The following is a 19095-nucleotide window of genomic DNA, read 5'->3' as shown; positions in this document are numbered from 1 at the left end:
GCCATGCATTAATAACAAAACTAGCAATATTTGCAATATTGAAAGAACAAGCACTACTGGTTGCGTATCATGTAGCCATTTGTAGGGAATTGAATTGAAACAATTGCAAAGATTATGTTAACATCGATTACATCATGTTACTCTCATTACTGATTTCTTAGTGCAAAAACTGTTCATCAGTTCATGTTCCAATTTCATTTGTAAGCTCTTCATGTAATTGTTGAATTTTTTTTTTTTTTTGGTTCATAGTTGAAAAATCTTTTTTTTTTCATTTTTATTTCTTATGGTTTTTCTAAGCCAGAGAGACTAAATTAATTCGTTACAAATTTAAATTCTATTTAAAGGTTTAATGTTAGGTAATGAGTTGCTATATATATAAGGCAAAATTTGAACTCCGCATACTCATTCAAGTAAAGAATTAACTACCAATTTGGTAATCAAAAAATTCAGCCATGAACAAAAAGATCTTCAAAAGATTTTATCAACAAAATAACAGTTTGAATAATTTAAAAATACGATAAAAAGAACAAAAAATATTATATTTTTTGTAAATAACAAAAACTTTAATATTTAGCAAATGACTTATTTATTTGATTTAAATTTCTGTGACAACATTTAAATAAATAGTTAGATGTACAAACAAATTCAGAATAAAATTTGATTTTTAGATTTTTTATTTTTTAAAAAAATATGGTCATTTACAATAGTTTTTTTAATAAAATACACTTGACAATTTACTAAATTTTAAAGATGCAATAATCTTATTTTTCTAATAATAATTACAAAAATTTGTATCAAAATTTGGTCTTTAAAGTCATTTTTTAGTATATATATTTAATATTTAGGTCTTTTTATTATGTTTTTAAATCTTTTGAAAACTTATTTGTTCTTACTCATTAGCATTTTTTAAGATTATTTTTGTTAGTTATATAAATTTGCGGGTACTATTTTTGATAGTTTTCTGTGAATAAGTGAGTTAGCAACTTTTTTTTTTTGGTCGGAAGTGAGCTAACAACTTAAAAAATCTTGATGAATAGAAAAGCGGCAAAGCGGGCTGACTCGCCTAACCTGCCCTGCCCCCGCCATAAAACAGGACGGGCCGACTCGTCCCACCAACTAAGATAGTTCAAAATGCTAGTTTGTTCTGCTTTATATAGCAGATTGACGGGCCGACAAGCTAGTCTGCTTGACTTTTTTAAAAAAAAGTCATTAAAATTAATAAAAAATAATCAAATTACAATATAAGTTTTTTCACTATTATTTTTTTATTTTTAACTTCAATAAAATTGTTTAAAATAATATTTGTCAATAGAACTATCTTTATTTTAAAAAATGTCACATAATTTGAGCATATACACAAAATTGTAAAACAAAATAAATAAAGTTAGTAACTAAAAGAAGAATAACAATAAAAAATAAAAAAGTGTTTGAAAATTATATAATTAATTTTATAGCACTAATAACTCTTTTATTTAATAAAAAATAAAAAATAAAAACTTTAGCCTGGCAGGCCAGCCCACTCTTTCCCGCCATAATCTGTAAATTTGGCGAATTTTTTTATTTAGCGGATTCTAAATTCTAGCTTGATCCACCTTTTTAGTAAATTTAGTGAATCAATCCGACGAATTCAACCCATTTTACCACTCCTAAATAAAATATGAACGGCCCAAAAATATTTGTCTATTTTATTTGCTTTGTTGGGCTCTTAATTTGTTGGTCTTGTTGTGTTATGATAAATAGATAATTCAGAGTTGTGCATGTATTGGGCTTATGTGTGTCATATATTTACTGGATATAATATAAATTAGGAAGCAGGCTTGTCCCAAAAAAATAAACCTAGGAAGCAGATAATAAAAATCCTGAAAGTCTGAAACGGTTACATATATTCATTATAGAGCAGGTCCAAAAAAAAAAAAAATGAAATCATTATAGAATTTATAATTAAGTTGTTAGTAAAATAATATTGGTCATTGTTTTTTGTTTTTTTGTTTTGTTTTCTGGTGAACTATTTTTTCTTTGGACAAAACATATTATAAAAATATCACATTTTGATGGTTGATTGGTCAAATAGGAGTTAACTCCATTTTGATTCTGTGAGATTAGTGAGTTGTATTGATTTAATTTTTAATTTTTTAATTGTTATAATTTAGTCTTTTAAATTAAAAAAAGTGTACCAATATAATTCTTTGTGTATTTTTTTACAATGCTGTTAGTAAAGTGGCTCAACCCTTGCTATGTATGGCATATTAAAACGATGTTGTACGCGTTTTGACGCTAAAAAAAGCATTAAATGATGTCATTTGAGAGTGATGACAAAAAACTTAGTTATGATAAGATTGTTCAAATCCTCAAACAATATCGTTTTAATATGTCCGGTCTAGCATAGCAAGATTTGAGCCACGTTACTAATGGTGTTGAACTCTAGTGATAAAAAATATATGAAAAACTACATTGATGTATTTTTTTTTTAAATTTAAGAGACTAAATTACAACAATTAAAATATTAAAAATTAAGTTAGTGTAATTCACCGATCTTAAAAATTAAAATAAAACTTATCTCGTTAAGTAGATAATATTATCAGCATTACTCGTTAATTTTGAACAACTCAAATCAATGTAAGGTTTTTAATTTAGTAGTAAAAGATATTGATTAAAATTAACATTTTTATTACTGTAATAGTAAATTAAAAATATATGAATGGATAAAATAAAACAAAATTTTACTATAACACATCTCAAAGACATATTGCATTTTAAATAGCAAGTCACCCGTAAATCCCATTCTTTTTAACTGACTTTGGTATGATTGGACTTGAACAACGACAAGCAGAAGATTATATAAATAATAAATACTGTGCACTGTAGATAATGCACTAGAAGAAGAAAAATAATTTGTATCACATTACAGATTAACAGGACAGTAAGGTAAGATCATCATATCTTATTTTTTTTTGGAATAAAAAGCTCAACACAATAAAATAGAACATCAATATCTCAACAGAAAAATACAAAATCATCATCATATCTTATTCTTATTCAAGAACAAATTAAGCCAATTATTCAAAAAGAGAGAGGAAATATATAGTACCTAATACAGAGCATAAACAACTCTCCACAAGTTACAAATTCAAAGCGAAAGAATTTTGATTTTAGAGGAGAAAAAAATTGGGGAAAAGAAGGGGGTGTTGGGGGGTTGAAAATGAATATATTTATGAAAAATCTGTTTTACTCTTTTTTTTTTTTCCTTTCAAATCCATTCCCCTATAAAACTTTAAGAGTGTATTTAGAACATAGTGAGGTTAGAATTGATTTGATTTTAAAATAAAATTATTTGTATAAAATGAATAAAAAATAATTAAATTGATTTATAATTATTACTAAATTCAAATTCTTTTATTTTTTATAAAATTTAATTGAAACTGAAATAATTTGGTTTGTTGAAAATATTTATCTTTTAAGTATTAATATAAAAGAAAATAGTTTGAAGAAGAGAAGAGAAAAGAGGAGATAGTAGAGGTCTATTGTGGTTTGACGAAGTCAACAATAATCAACCATAGTTATTAGAGGTGATGAAAAATTGTTTAGTAAATAAAGAATAAAAATATAAAACTAAATTATTATATCAATTTTTAAATCAAATCAATTATTATTTTACATAATAATATATTTTTAATTCAATTAATTTTAAATCAAATTAATTCAATTCTAAAAATATTTTCTTTCAAATACACTCTAAGAAAAATAATATTTGTACTATTATTTTGCACATTTTTTTTGTACTTTATAACATAAAAGATGAATTTTTTATTTTTTTATTTCTCATCAATCACTTTTATTATTAAAAATTTAAAATATACAAAAAATATATATGCAAAAATAATACATACAATATTTTTCGAACTTCAATAAAAAAATACCTTGTTTTATTTTTTGAAAAACTTGAGGACATTATATAGAAGCTTAAATAATTTTGTGGTCACACCCAAAATTGAATTCCTAGACCAAGAAGAAAGCAAAGAACACAATTGTAAGCTAAAGTTATAGGCTTTTTCTTGAAAATATGTATGTGGGGTAAAGTTTGGTCGAGCAGTTAGCTCATTCGTCTACTCAAACAAGTATCAGGGGTTTAAATTCTTTTTTATGTATGTAATAATTCATTAGCCGACGACAAATCTTTAAATGGAGTTTAGTGGTAAACGACTGAAAAAATAAAAGGTCAAACCTAAACCCAATAATATGACCTACATAAGAAGTCTTATTCAATAGGCCATTAGAAAAATTAGGGTGCCAACCAACTTGGATTGGTCGAGTGATCAGCTTATTCGTCTGTTTAAAATATAATTTATTGACAAGCGGTAGACCTTTAAATAGAATTCAGATCTACAATGAATTAATTTTTGACCTGTCGAATTTAGCGATACTGTGAACAACCAAAAAAAAATTAAGATACACTTAGTTTGTATTTTTATTTTCTATTTTTTTAATATTTTTTGTTTTTAAAATTTTGTAAAAGAAAAAAAAATGAAATTCGCTTAGTATTTCCTAGTTAAAAATTATCAAATTCTTTTGAGAGTGAAAAGATTAACAAAATAAAAAAATTAAATATTTAATTATAGTTAATTAATATAGTGAAATTTAATTTATAAATTCAATTATAGTTAATCTTTCACTTTGTCAATCTCATTTTAGAAAATTTTTTTCGTTAAAAAGTTAACTACCAATTCTGTACTAAAATACATATTTAATATTTAATTTTTTGTGTCTTATTTTTAAATCTTTCGCAACGCTTATTTATTTATTGTTAGCGTCTTTTAATATTCGTTTTGTGAACGATATAAACTTTTAAATACTATTTTTTATGGTTTACTCTTCATTAAAAAGATTAGACATTTCATAATAAATAAATAATAAAATTAAAACTCTATATCCAATACCTAATTCTTTATTGGTTTCACCCAATACCTAATTCCTGTAGTTATTACCTAATTAATGGTATAATCGTGACGGAATTAGCCGCCTTGGAAAAACCATACCATGAATTTGATTTTAATCACATCCTTTCCCCTTTCCCCTTCTACTAACCTGAATTATCGTACAAAAGCAAAAGGGAAAATCATATTTAGAAATATAAAAATACAATATGTACTCTAAATATATAAATATATATTTTTAATTTATTTTCAATATATATTTTATATTTTAACATATATTTTATATGAATTGTTATTTAGTAACTAATTTTTAGTGTATACGTAATATGTTCATTACAAATATATATATATATATTATATCAATTATTTGTATTCTATAAATTCAACACTAATTATTGATATAAATATTACCCTACAAACTCTCTACTGGTCTCTAACTACTATATTTTTTGAAATTTTGCTAATCAGATAGTTAAATGCTACAAATAGATAATACCCTGTGCAAATATTTATGTGTGACTTTTGAGAATACACTCTAAGATCCCAACTTGAAAATGCACTTTTAAGAAAAATTAGTGCGGAAAAAAAATTGCAATAATATATGCAGAAATTAGAAGCAACAGAAAGGGAATGAAAATGTGAAACACGCAATGCCCACAAATTGGATCATTATCATCAGTGTAAGGAAAATGAAAATGACCGCACTTGAAAATAAAGTTTTTTGCTTTCTCGGGAGAAATTGAAATATTTGTAACTAATTGAATATAATATTTGTATCCTTTAGCTTCATCCTACCATAGTGGAAGAAGAATAACCATTAGCTAGATTTTCTCATTAAAAAAAAAAAAGCTTGTCACTTAGTTACTTATATATTATAGAAATTAAAGAAATTAGATATTTGAAGGACTTGAATTCAGATATTTTAAAATCAAGTGATGGCAAAGGGACAGAAAATCAAACTTCTGGAGAAAGCTTCTTTTTGAAGAGTATGGTTCAAGATTTTTCCAAAGATTCTTTTATTTTGAAATAATAATGATATAAAAATAAAAAAGAAAATTCCATATAACACAGGTGACATTTTGGGGTGAATTCAATTGTTGTGACATTCGACATAAATGGGAATGGTGATAATAAAACCAAACTATAAAAGTCCGAGTCATATATTAGGATAAAAAGAAAAAAATAAAGTTATTTGCATATACATGAATGTAATGTAATTAACGTGGAGAATATGTAAGTAGGGTAGGAGAAAAGTAGGGACCAGCTATATAGCATAGTCCAAAACATGCATTTTGTTAAATGCATCTATGCTATTTATCTTAGTCTTCTGTAACAGACCCGGTAGTTAATAATTAAATAATTAATAATAATAATAATAATAATCTAGAAAATTGGATTCATATGTCTGTTTTGTGTCACATTCAGTGGTTCCCTTTTTTTGCATTTGGACTGCATCAAGCCAGGGGCATTGTATCAACCTTTCAAGTCTTTGTCATACACCAAAAAATTCCCCCGGCCTCTATCCTTCCAATTTCTGGTCAAATTGAAATTAATTAAAAAATAATACTAGAGTCATAGACTGATTGGTATGGTATGGTATGGTGAACTTTGTTAGTTATGGTGCACCATGAACCTTGAATTTGATGTAAAAATTATAGAAAATTTTTTAAATATTCTTGAAATATCGGTGTTCTAATAATTTTAACCGTTGATTTTAATTAATATATATTATATATATATTTTTAATCGAGATCAACAACTAAAATTATTAGAAATTCTTCCAAAACTATATATTATGTACTGTAGTTTTTTTTTTTCACAAAAAAAATACCACAAAAATTTAAGAAATATGAAAATAATTTTTTGTTACCAAAATTTACATCTGTAGGTGTTTTACTTGTTAACACTTTTTTTTATAAATTTAAAATAATAAATAAATATATGAAATTAGCAGATATTTCAAAAATGAAAAAATAGTCTTAATTATGACCATAGAGATAAATTTTAATAGCTTAAAATTATAATTATTGGGGATTTATTTATGAATAGATGGTGTAAATGTTAATAATTATATGACAAAAAATAGGGAACATACAAGGCACACGCCCTAAAAATGATACTAATTGTCAATTAATCAGACATTTGTAATTCTCTTTTGTTCTTGTAATGGCATTTTCTTTTAGAACTGAGATGCTGGAAGAATTATTGGGCCCAATTAGATTTTTCATATTAAAATTGTCACCTCTTGGGGATGCACCATTCTATGTCGTTTATTTCTAATTAGGATTAGGGTCAGGATGCATGAATGATAAATTGGATAAACTTTTGATTGTGTACTTGAAGAAAAATTAAAGATCTGTCTAATCAACTAAATTGTCATTATATAAGAATAATCTAGATTTTTTGTTTTGTTTTGTTTTAATTCAAAGGCCACATGACGAATATGTGTCGATTGATTAGAGGATGAATAAAAAGGAATATAACTTTAATCTTTCAAAGCACTGTGCCTGATGTGAATGGACTCAACTATGTTAATCATGGAATAATAATTGCTAACATATGGATAATTTCATTTGCAGGTTTTAGAGTGAAAATGATCTTTAACTCTCCATTCTGTTAATGCTGTAGATTTAATACCACCAGAAACTCGTGCAGTTTTAGATTCGAATTTTAGTGAAAGTTTGGATTCAAGAAGATGATTACCCAACTTGTTATCATTGATGACAGGAAGAGTTAGATGCTATTAAATTTTAAAATTATTTTCATTTAGAGAAGAGAACTAATGCGCTATGGATCTTAAACCTAAACTCTAGATACTATGAGAAAGTTTGCAAGAGAATGAAAAATTGAAAAAGTAAATTGAATTCTAATGTTGCAGTAGTGAATTATATTTTTTTGTTTTACACAAAAATGCTAAATATATAAAAAAAAATTTACCCTCTTATAAGTAATAAGGTTAATTAAGTTTCTTTTAAAAGAATAGAATAAATAATAAATACTTATATTAAAAGTAATTTATAAATAAATTATTTTATATTTATTTTTTTAATTTTAAAAATATTTATTTTAAAAAAATATAATAAAAAAATTATTATAACTTTTAAAATTAAATTATAATTTTTTAAAAAATTATTTAAATATTTATAAAACAACAGAAAAGAAGAACAGGTACCAGAAAAGAAGACAATCGGAATGATTAGTGCAGACATCACTTCAAGTGATTCATTTGAAGAAGTAACGTCTGACTCATCAGACTTTTCGGTTGAAGAATCATCTGAGGAAGAACAAATTGCAGATCTTTCTGCAATAGCAATGGTTGATCAGGCCAACCCAACCTCAGAAGAAGAAGAAGGAGAAGGAATAGTCGTAGAAGAAGAAGATGATAATCCTCCACAGACTAAGTCCACTCAGACAAAAGCAGGCAACCATTATTTCACTTTCGATAACCTTCCTCCTCACAAGTACAGAGAAAGGTTGAATGATTTTGGAGCCTGGATTGATACCAAGATGTCCAGCCCTAATGCAGATATCCAGCAAGTACTCTCTGAGTTTGTCACTAGGATGACCGGCAATCTTAGAGAATGGATAAACACACTAAGTGAGTATGAGAGAATGCAGCTCACTGGTGGAAGTGCTGCTCAGTTTCTAGGAAGATTGCATCGAGAATTCCTAGGAGACATTGGGATTATTCAGCAGAGAAATTCCCGAGAATACTATGAGATGAAATGCTGTTCACTTAATAAGAAAGATCTGGAAAAGCATTTCAAAAGAATGCAGGCTAAATACTATCCTCTAGGAGGACAGAGCAATTCAACACTTAAGAAAGTGTATATTGCCTCACTTCCAAAAGAGCTCCTACCAGAGATACGAAGAACAATGACCATCTACCAGAAGGATATTCCGACAATAACCTTCGGAGAAATCTATCAATTGGCTCTAGCAGCTCTTGATAAGCTCTGCAACCAGCAAGATCTGTTCAAACAGCTAGCCAAGAATTCCCTCAGACTAAAGGGAGCGTGCAACAAGTCTTATCTGCAGATCAAATGCAAGGATAAAGACTCTTGTGACTGCCACACAAAAAAGAAGCATCACTTCAGAAGAACCAGACGGTCAGATTTCGATCAAAGCCATTTCGGCAGAAGAAGAAAGTTCAAAGGAAAGAAACGGTTCTTTAGAAAAAAGACTTTCAAGGACAAGCGAACCAACAAATGCTTTCTTTGTGGACAAACTGGGCATTTTGCCAAGAAATGTCCCAATAAGAAGCAGACAAGCAAAAGGGAAATAAAGATGCTTCAATCTTTACAAGACGCTGTCTTAACCCGAGAAGATGAAGATCTTGAATCTGTCCTTGAAGAACAGTCAGAGGCAGATGAGTACACAAAATACATGCTTCATAATCCTGAAGATGATTCCTCTGATGATGAATACAGACCAATCCACTATATGGCATCTGCTTCGCCTCCACAGTGGATGACAGAAGGAGGATGTCTAGGAAGCTTAGGTTCCAAAAGAATTGATGGAATCCAACGACCCCATTTCAAAGTCAAACTTTTGGCGACCAAATATGATGTACCAAAAAAGGCCGTAGCACTGCTTGATACAGGATCTTGTGCAACCGTTGTCAGGCCCAATCTGTTATCTGATGAAATTTGGGCTCCTCATGACAAGATCTACACAACAGCCAGCCAAGGAAGATTCACTATTGACCGTATCTCCAGAGGAAATATTGGGCTACAAATATTTCCTGAAATGGTGATTTGGCTGAAGGTTCTGGGAAGCTACCTCCCTGAGAAGGATGTACTGTTTGGTTTTGATGCATATTACCAAACGCAGGGAATGTCAATATGGCCAGAAGGATTGAAATTCAAAAGGAAGTTCTTGCCATTTCTTGAAAACAGAGGCATCTATGAAATTAGCAAGGCTCCTTCAGACTATGAAGCTATCCAGAACAGGTTACTAAAAACTTGTTGTGACAGCCATGACAAGTTTGATCACCCTCTTCCTTTATGGAAGAATCAAGAGTTCTTCATTCAATTGCCCTTCAAGAAGAATGAAGACATCAACCCTACCAAGGCAACCCATTCAGGAATGAATCCTGAAGATCTGAAATTAGCAAAGGAAGAATGCGCTTCATTACTGAAGCAAGGTTTAATTGAACCAACAACTTCCAACTGGGCATGCCAAGCATTTTATGTGGAAAAGAGGTCCGAACAGATCAGAGGAAAGAAGAGATTGGTGATTGATTACAAGCCCTTAAACCTCTTCTTACAAGACGACAAGTTTCCACTACCAAGGATTGACGCCATAACTCCTCGGCTTAGTGAAGCTAAACTTTTCAGTAAGTTTGATCTCAAAGCAGGATTTTGGCAACTGGGTATCCACCCCAAAGACAGATACAAAACGGGCTTTTGCATACCTGATGCTCAGTACCAATGGACTGTCATGCCATTTGGACTAAAGGTAGCCCCATCATTATTCCAAAAAACTATGATCAGAATCTTTGAGCCCATACTCCACTCAGCTCTCATCTACATAGATGACATCCTACTATTCTCAAAGGACGGCCCAACTCATCAGGCCCTTCTGATCCAGTTTACTGAAATTGTGAAAAAATATGGAATAATGCTATCTGAAAAAAAGAGCCTTATTGGTCAGGCCCAAATTGATTTTTTGGGAATGACTTTCAATAATGGTTTTTTCCAGCCTGGAGAGCACATTGCAAGGGAACTGTTAAACTTTTCTGATAACCACTTGACAGCAAAGCAGGTCCAACAGTTCTTAGGCATCATCAATTACATCCGTGACTTTCTTCCGGATGTGACGAGACACACAAGTCAGTTGTCAAAGTTACTAAAAAAGCAACCCCCACCTTGGAGCCCTGAACAGACGACAGCTGTCAAACACCTGAAAGAAGTAGCACAGAAACCCCCACCATTGAAGATTCCTAGCAATGGACAACGCATCCTGCAAACTGATGCTAGTGATAACTACTGGGGAGCTGTTCTCCTTGAAGAGATTGATGGAACAAGACACTACTGTGCGCATGCTAGCGGACAGTTCAAGGAGTCAGAAAAACACTACCATGCTACATACAAGGAGATCCTCGCAGTCAAAAGAGGAATTGAGAAGTTCAGTTTTCACTTGAGTGCATATCATTTCATTGTGGAAATGGACAATACGTCCTTTCCGTCCATGCTGGACACCAAAGGGAAGATACTACCAAATTCACAACTTCTAAGATGGAAAGATTAGTTTTCACGCTATAAATTCACAGCAAAACACATCAAAGGAAACTACAACACCATAGCTGACTACCTTTCTAGACCAACCAAAGAACTTCCACCCAAAGTTCTTCACATTCTAGCCATGAATAGAGCTTCACCACCAACCTTCCCTCTTCCAGACTGCCCTCAAGACCACAAGTTCTATAGAAGAGAACCTGGACCGTTTCCTTTTTCCCTTCGACCTAGGACTGCTGCTGAGGTCAAGACCCTAGCTGAAGAATGCCTGTTTTACTGGTTACACAGGCTTCTCCTTGTTACCCAAATCACAGCAAAACCTCAACACTTTCACCCAAAAACACCTTATCATATCATACCCACTATCAAAGGTGAAATTCCTGAAGAAATGCTGTGGTTCATGTGGGCACTCTCTGTCCAGTACGATTGTGCCATCATAGTTCCTGGAATTGCTATGTACAGATTCCTCTGTGACAAAAGCTTCTCAGGAACAAATCTTGAGAAACTTCTCAAGATGTTTGCACCTATCCCATTTTGGAGAGGAAAACTCTTCAGTGCACTAACAGACCATGACGTTTGGAACATCTCTGATAAGATGAGACACAAGTTTTATTGTGCCTTTGTCTTAAGGAGGCTATTTGCTTACCGTCAAGGGGTCCTCTACACCAGAAACAACATCAACATTGTTGGTTATTCAAAGATATGGCCAACAGATGAGAAACACTGTCTCAACAATCTGGCCAAACATCTCACCTTCCACAACAATCCTGACGTTGATGTACTCACAGAAGCCATTGAAGGACTCTCGCTTTCATCAGAAGAGGAAGCTTCCTCCTCCAGGACTGTACATGAAGAATTAAGAGAATTCCAAGCCAACTTTCTTGCTTCATCTGTGACCTATCCTACACCGCCACTTTACCAGGATGAACATCCATGGAATTCTCCTCTTGAAAATCAAGTCATCTATGGTTATGGAAATATTGAAGACGAAGAACCAGGATCAAGGGTCTATCCAGTATTGCCAAGCCCAACATATGTGGATGCTGGAATTGAAGATGATGATACTGAGAATCAATACACAGAAGGACCACATGCCCTTGTAGATGACATTGATGAACATGAGCCCATTACGAAATACAGTTCGTAAAGAATGGGACCCAGCAACAATCATGATGCTCAGAAGTAATTATGATATTTTGTCTTTTATAATCATGTAAAATACGATGTGACATAAAGTAAGTTTGTCTTTTTATAATCATAAAGAAGAGTGATGTGAGATAAAGTTGTCATTATGTAACCAGGGATAAGATTCCCTCTTATCTCTTAGTAGTGCGGTCCACGTGTCTGGATTTAAGTAGTTTGCTTAAAGTTGTTTGTCTCGTTGTAATGATGGATAAGATTCTTTCTTATCCACCACTACCCAAGAGCCTCTATATATAGAGGGCTCTCCCATTGTAAAAACCAAGAGAAGTTGATCTTTCAATATAACCATTGTAAGATATTCACCATGAATACTCTCTAAATCTCTCTCTCTCTGAAATCTTGAGTCTCCAATATGCTTATCCTTGCTTACTAGTTTCACGTATGCTCTAGGCTTGCCTCATTCTTGAGGATCCTGCCTATCAGAAATGAAACTGATCCGATCCATGAGAAGTTCCAGTATTGGAAAGAAAGAACATATCGGCATCCATGACGATCTTGTCATAAGGTCCCTTGAATCCCCAATTGAGATGAGTTTAGTGGGAAATCGGGATAGAGATGACAAGAGGTATTGGTCCCTTGGTATGTTCTTTCAGAAGTACGTCTGGATGCACCCCGTCAGAAATGAAACTGATCCGATCCATGAGAAGTTCCAGTATTGGAAAGAAAGAACATATCGGCATCCATGACGATCTTGTCATAAGGTCCCTTGAATCCCCAATTGAGATGAGTTTAGTGGGAAATCGGGATAGAGATGACAAGAGGTATTGGTCCCTTGGTATGTTCTTTCAGAAGTACGTCTGGATGCATCCTGTGGTATAAATTATTTATAAATCTATCCAAACAGAATCTAAGTACTCTATCTTAAATATTGTTGCCTTAGTCATCTCGAAATCAGTGCCCCGAGGGAATCGTTATTTGATTCATGTTCCTTATAGGTGGAGGTTGATTGAAACAATTAAAAGGAGTTAAAAACTTAAAATAGCTCATCTGGCTCTACTAAAATTATAGCTACTAGCTAGGTAGACTAGATTCAACCGTTCAAATTCAAACTCCATGATTAGGAAAAGGATAATGTTATTTGTACAAAGAAAACTTCTGTACGATGGATAATGTTATAATCTTAATCCAATGCAGCGTATTTTTTATTAACATATAATTTCGCATGTTTCCTATTACAAAGTTATCCATTACCGGCTGTTCGTACTGATTGGCCCATTAACGATGAAATCATCGGTAAAAAGAAGTCGGCGTTTGAAAATTAGAGAATTTTTTTCCCTTTTTTCCCCCTCAAAGAGCTACTTTATTGACAGGCAGATCATCAGTAAGTTTTAACGCAAAATGACATTGTAATATTGTATGCAACTGGCCAATGAATTTACCATCGTTAAATTTATCGCCAAGTCTATGGTGCAGAAAATTTTTTTTCTATTCCTATAAATTTTTGTTGTCTCAATAAATCATTTATAAGTATTTTTAAAAGAGAATAATATCTCTCATTTTGCAGGTAAGAGACCTTTTTCTGTTGTATGTAAAAATTTTAATAGTTAGACTGATTAATTATATTTAAAATGATTAATTAAGATTTTAACATAATAGTAGACTTTGTGTATTAATTTTTTTTCTGTATTTTGTGTATTTTATAAGGAGGAATACAAAATAAAAATTTGAGTTTATGAGCTTATAATACTATACATATTATTCACTCATTTAATACGTAACATTCATTATTATTGCACCGGAAAATAAAAGTGAATCTTTTCTATTTTTTTCATTGATATTGTTAATTATTAAGTGTATTTTTTATTACATAATATATTCTTTTATAATTTTTTTCTGTTTTATTTAAAAATGCATAATATAAAATTACATTTGATCATATTTATTAAAAAATGAAAAAAAATTATTCTCCAAGTACAATTACTATTCTTACTAGTGATCCTTCTATAATAATTAACTCCCATATATTTTTAATTTTTATAAAAATTATTTAGGTGGGATTGATTTATTAATTATTTTCTTAAAAAAGAGTAATTTTGATTACCTTGGATTTTATAAATTTGGAAAAAAAAGCTAAAAACTAATTTTGCTCAGCAACCATTCGTTTATTTTGTTGTAAAATAAATTTAAAGAATCAATTTTTCCTTTGAAACAAATTATAGAGAAAAAATAATTGTATTACTATTTGTTCTTGTCCGAGTAAAGTGGTCGAGCTATAGAGCCTTTCTTTTGTCTTCACAGGATGATAGTTGATCTATACGTCGGCCGGAATAAATATCGAGGGGAGGAATACTTGTAAAAAGCACTCCGACATTCAAGTCAGTAGTCAAGAATATAAGGAGATTAATAAAGAGTGATCGTGTCTTACTTTTTTTTTTATGCCCCCTTTATGCTTATCTTTGCTTTGTTTTTATAGAGGGTGAAGTAATCCTCGGTTAGTATTTTTTTTCGCTTCTTCCGAAAAGGAAGATACTGTTTTGAATGTTTGTTAATTACTGCTGCAATATTTTCGCTTTAACTCCTCTAACTCCGAGTTTGTTATGCTTATGGCCAAGATTTTAGGGCTAATGACTAATCTATAACGTCCATATCACAGCTCCCAAGCTTAACTTACCTATAAGGAGGCAGGTTGAGCTTTTGTTTACTTTGGCCATTGCGACATCGGTTAAGGACATAAGCCGCCAAGAGAGACCTGTTCTGCTTGATAAAACAGATTTTTTTAAAAGAATTAACAATATTTGTAAAGAAAAACTTTTCATATGCCATCATAAATGGACGTGACGTTTGGCCCATTGTTCGAGTTGTCCCTTTCCGTTAGATCTGATGATGAGGGTGTTTTATGATTTGTAAATCAACGATTCAGTTTGCGGGAAACTATAACCGTTTGTATTACTTAGTTGATGTCTTAATTATCCCTCGTTTCCCAATTTTTCGAATTGTGTTGGAAGTTTTATCTGTATTAGTGGAACATGAGTAAAAAAGGTTAGTTTCCTTTCTTCTTTGTTTGATTGTACTTCTTACTTTACCTTTAATATGAAAAAAGATAAAAATGGAAAAAACGAAAATTCCAGTGAATAATGAAGACTCTAAGGGGTGGGTAGATGCTGATGTGAAAAATTGAGCATCTTTGTCTAAGTATGTTGAGTCCATTCAAAAGCTAGGCATACATGTGTGGGTGAGAGCCGGTAGTAATTGAGGTTAGAGTTTTTGCCATGCAATGATGGTGATCGTGTTTGTGAGAAACGCGATGATTGGGGTTACTTTTATTTGTATAGATGTTTGTTGACAGAACTAGGTGTGAGGATACCTTTTACTGACTTTAAGTGTCGGGTCTTATATTGGTTGAATTGTGCCCCATCACAATTGCATCCTAACTCATGGAGCTTCGTTAGGGTGTAACACCCTAAGTTAAATCCTATCCTTAAATGTTTTTGGATAGGGTGTCACTCTTTTGGAAAGCAAACTATCCCTCAATCATTATGCAAGAAAGAAGAGGAATACGCATGAAGATTTAGGTAAGATAAATAAGCGATTAAGAGACAAAATTAAACACACATAAGTATGTTTGAGCAAATAAAAGAACAACAAGGTCCCTGGTGCACGAAATTGCAATCACACTTTTGCAACTCCGCACAACTAACCAGCAAGTGTACTGGGTCGTCCAAGTAATACCTTGCGTGAGCAAGGGTCGATCCCACAGAGATTGTCGGCTTGAAGCAAGCTATGGTTATCTTGTAAATCTTAGTCAGGATATCAGAAATTATCAGGATTGATTGTAAAAAGCAAAAGAACATGAAATGGTTACTTGTATTGCAGTAATGGAGAATGGGTTGAGGTTTTGGAGATGCTCCATCTTCTGAATCTCTGCGTTCCTACTGTCTTCTTCTTCAAACACCCAAGGCTCCTTCCATGGCAAGCTGTATGTAGGGTTTCACTGTTGTCAATGGCTACCTCCCATCCTCTCAGTGAAAGCGATTGCATATGCTCTGTCATAGCATAGCGGAATTCATCTGTCGGTTCTCAATCAGGCCGGAATAGAATCCAGTGATTCTTTTGCGTCTGTCACTAACGCCCCGCCTTCAGGAGATTGAAGCACGTCACAGTCATTCAATCATTGAATCCTACTCAGAATACCACAGACAAGGTTTAGACCTTCCGGATTCTCTTGAATGCCGCCATCAGTCCTAGCTTATACCACGAAGATTCCGATTAAAGAATCCAAGAGATAACTACTTAATCTAAGATAGAACAGAGGTGGTTGTCAGGCACATGTTCATAGTTGAGAATGATGATGATTGTCACGGATCATCACATTCATCCGGATTAAGAACAAGTGTTATCTTAGAATCGAAGCAAGCATGATTGAATAAGAAACAGTAGTAATTGCATTAATCCATCAAGACACAGCAGAGCTCCTCACCCCCAACCATGGGGTTTAGAGGCTCATACTGTGGAAAGAAACGTATAAGAAATGTTATGAGATCATCCGGTCCAGATACAATGTCAAAAGATCCTATAAATAGTAAACTAGTGTCCTAAGGTTTACAGAAATGAGTAAATGACAGAAAAATCCACTTCCGGGCCCACTTGGTGTGTGCTTGGGCTGAGCAATGAAGGAATTTCGTGTAGAGACCTTTTCTGGAGTTAAACGCCAGCTTTCATGCCAGTTTGGGCGTTTAACTCCAATTTTTATGCCAGTTCCGGCGTTTAACGCTGGAATTTCTGTAGGTGACTTTGAGCGCCGGTTTGGGCCATCAAATCTTGGGCAAAGTATGGACTATTATATATTGCTGGAAAGCCCAGGATGTCTACCTTCCAATGCCGTTGAGAGCGCGCCAATTGGGCTTCTGTAGCTCCAGAAAATCCACTTCGAGTGCAGGGAGGTCAGAATCCAACAGCATCTGCAGTCCTTTTTGGTCTCTGGATCAGATTTTTGCTCAGGACCCTCAATTTCAGTCAGAAAATACCTGAAATCACAGAAAAACACACAAACTCATAGTAAAGTCCAGAAAAGTGAATTTTAATTAAAAACTAATAAAAATATACTAAAAACTAACTAAAAGATACTAAAAACATACTAAAAACAATGCCAAAAAGCATACAAATTATCCGCTCATCACAACACCAAACTTAAATTGTTGCTTGTCCCCAAGTAACTGAAAATCAAAATAGGATAAAAAGAAGAGAATATACTATAGACTCCAAAATATCAAAGAAACATGGCTCCAATTAGATGAGCGGGACTAGTAGCTTTTTGCCTCCGAACAGTTTTGGCATCTCACTCTATCCTTTGAAGTTCAGAATGATTGGCATCTATAAGAACTCAGAACTCAGATATTGTTATTGATTCTCCTAGTTAAGTATTTTGATTCTTGAACATAGCTAGTGTATGAGTCTTGGCTGTGGCCCAAAGTACTCTGTCTTCCAGTATTACCACCGGATACATACATGCCACAGACACATAATTGGGTGAACCTTTTTAGATTGTGACTCAGCTTTGCTAGAGTCCCCAATTAGAGGTGTCCAGGGTTCTTAAGCACACTCTTATTTGCCTTGGATCACAACTCTTATTCTTTTCTTTCTTTTTCTCTCTCTTTTTTTTCGAAATTTTTTTTTTACTGCTTTTTCTTGCTTCAAGAATCATTTTGATGATTTTTCAGATCCTCAATAACAGTTCTCTTTCTCCTCATTCTTTCAAGAGCCAACACTTTTAACATTCTTAAAACAACAAATTCAAGAGACATATGCACTGTTCAAGCATTCATTCAGAAAACAAAAAGTATTGTCACCACATCAAACTAATTCAACTAGTTTCAGAGATAAATTTCGAAATCCTGTACTTCTTGTTCTTTTGTGATTAAAGCATTTTTCTTTTAAGAGAGGTGATGGATTCATAGGACATTCATAACTTTAAGGCATAAACTTAAATTTTATTAATTATGAACTAAGAACAAGACTCAAATATAGATATAAGATGAGACAAGAAAAAATAAAAATAGATAATAAAACAAAGAAAGGAATTATTCAAAAAAAAAAAAAACGCAAACATAGGCTCCTAATGATAGAGGTTTTCACAGAGTTAGAACTCAACAACCTTGATTTTGAGAAGTGGATGCTCCCTCAGCTTGAGAGGAGAACTTTTGGCGTTTCATCTCTTGAATTTCACGCCCCTGCTTCTCTTGTTCCTTCAGCAATTTGCAGAGCATGCAGTTCTGATTCTGCTGTTCTTCCTTCAGTTGCTCCATAGTCTCTTGCAACTTGGTGATAGATGCTTCTAGGCTGGACTAGTAGTCAATTCTTGGGAATTCAGGGAGGAATTCCTGCGCCCTCCTCTTGATGGAGTTGTCTTGCACTTGTCCTTCCATTGACTTCTTGGTGATTGGGTGTTCAATGGGTATGAACTCATCTACTCCCATCTTCACCCCAGCCTCTTTACAGAGCAAGGAAATCAAGCTTGGATAAGCCAATTTGGCTTCAGTGGAATTCTTATTTGCAATTGTGTAGATCTCACAAGCAATCACATGATGGACCTCCACCTCTTTTCCAAGCATAATGCAATGAATCATCACTGCTCTCTTGATGGTGACCTCAGAACGGTTGCTAGTGGGCAATATGGAACGCCCAATAAAGTCTAGCCAACCTCTTGCAATTGGTTTGAGGTCTCCCCTCTTGAGTTGGTTTGGGACACCCTTTGAATTGGTTATCCATTTAGTTCCAGGGAGGCA

The sequence above is a fragment of the Arachis stenosperma genome, chromosome 2 (genome assembly GCF_014773155.1).
Source record: "Arachis stenosperma cultivar V10309 chromosome 2, arast.V10309.gnm1.PFL2, whole genome shotgun sequence".
Taxonomy (NCBI): Eukaryota; Viridiplantae; Streptophyta; class Magnoliopsida; order Fabales; family Fabaceae; genus Arachis; species Arachis stenosperma.
The sequence above is the reverse complement of the archived record's forward strand: the minus strand, read 5'-3'. Positions refer to the sequence as shown.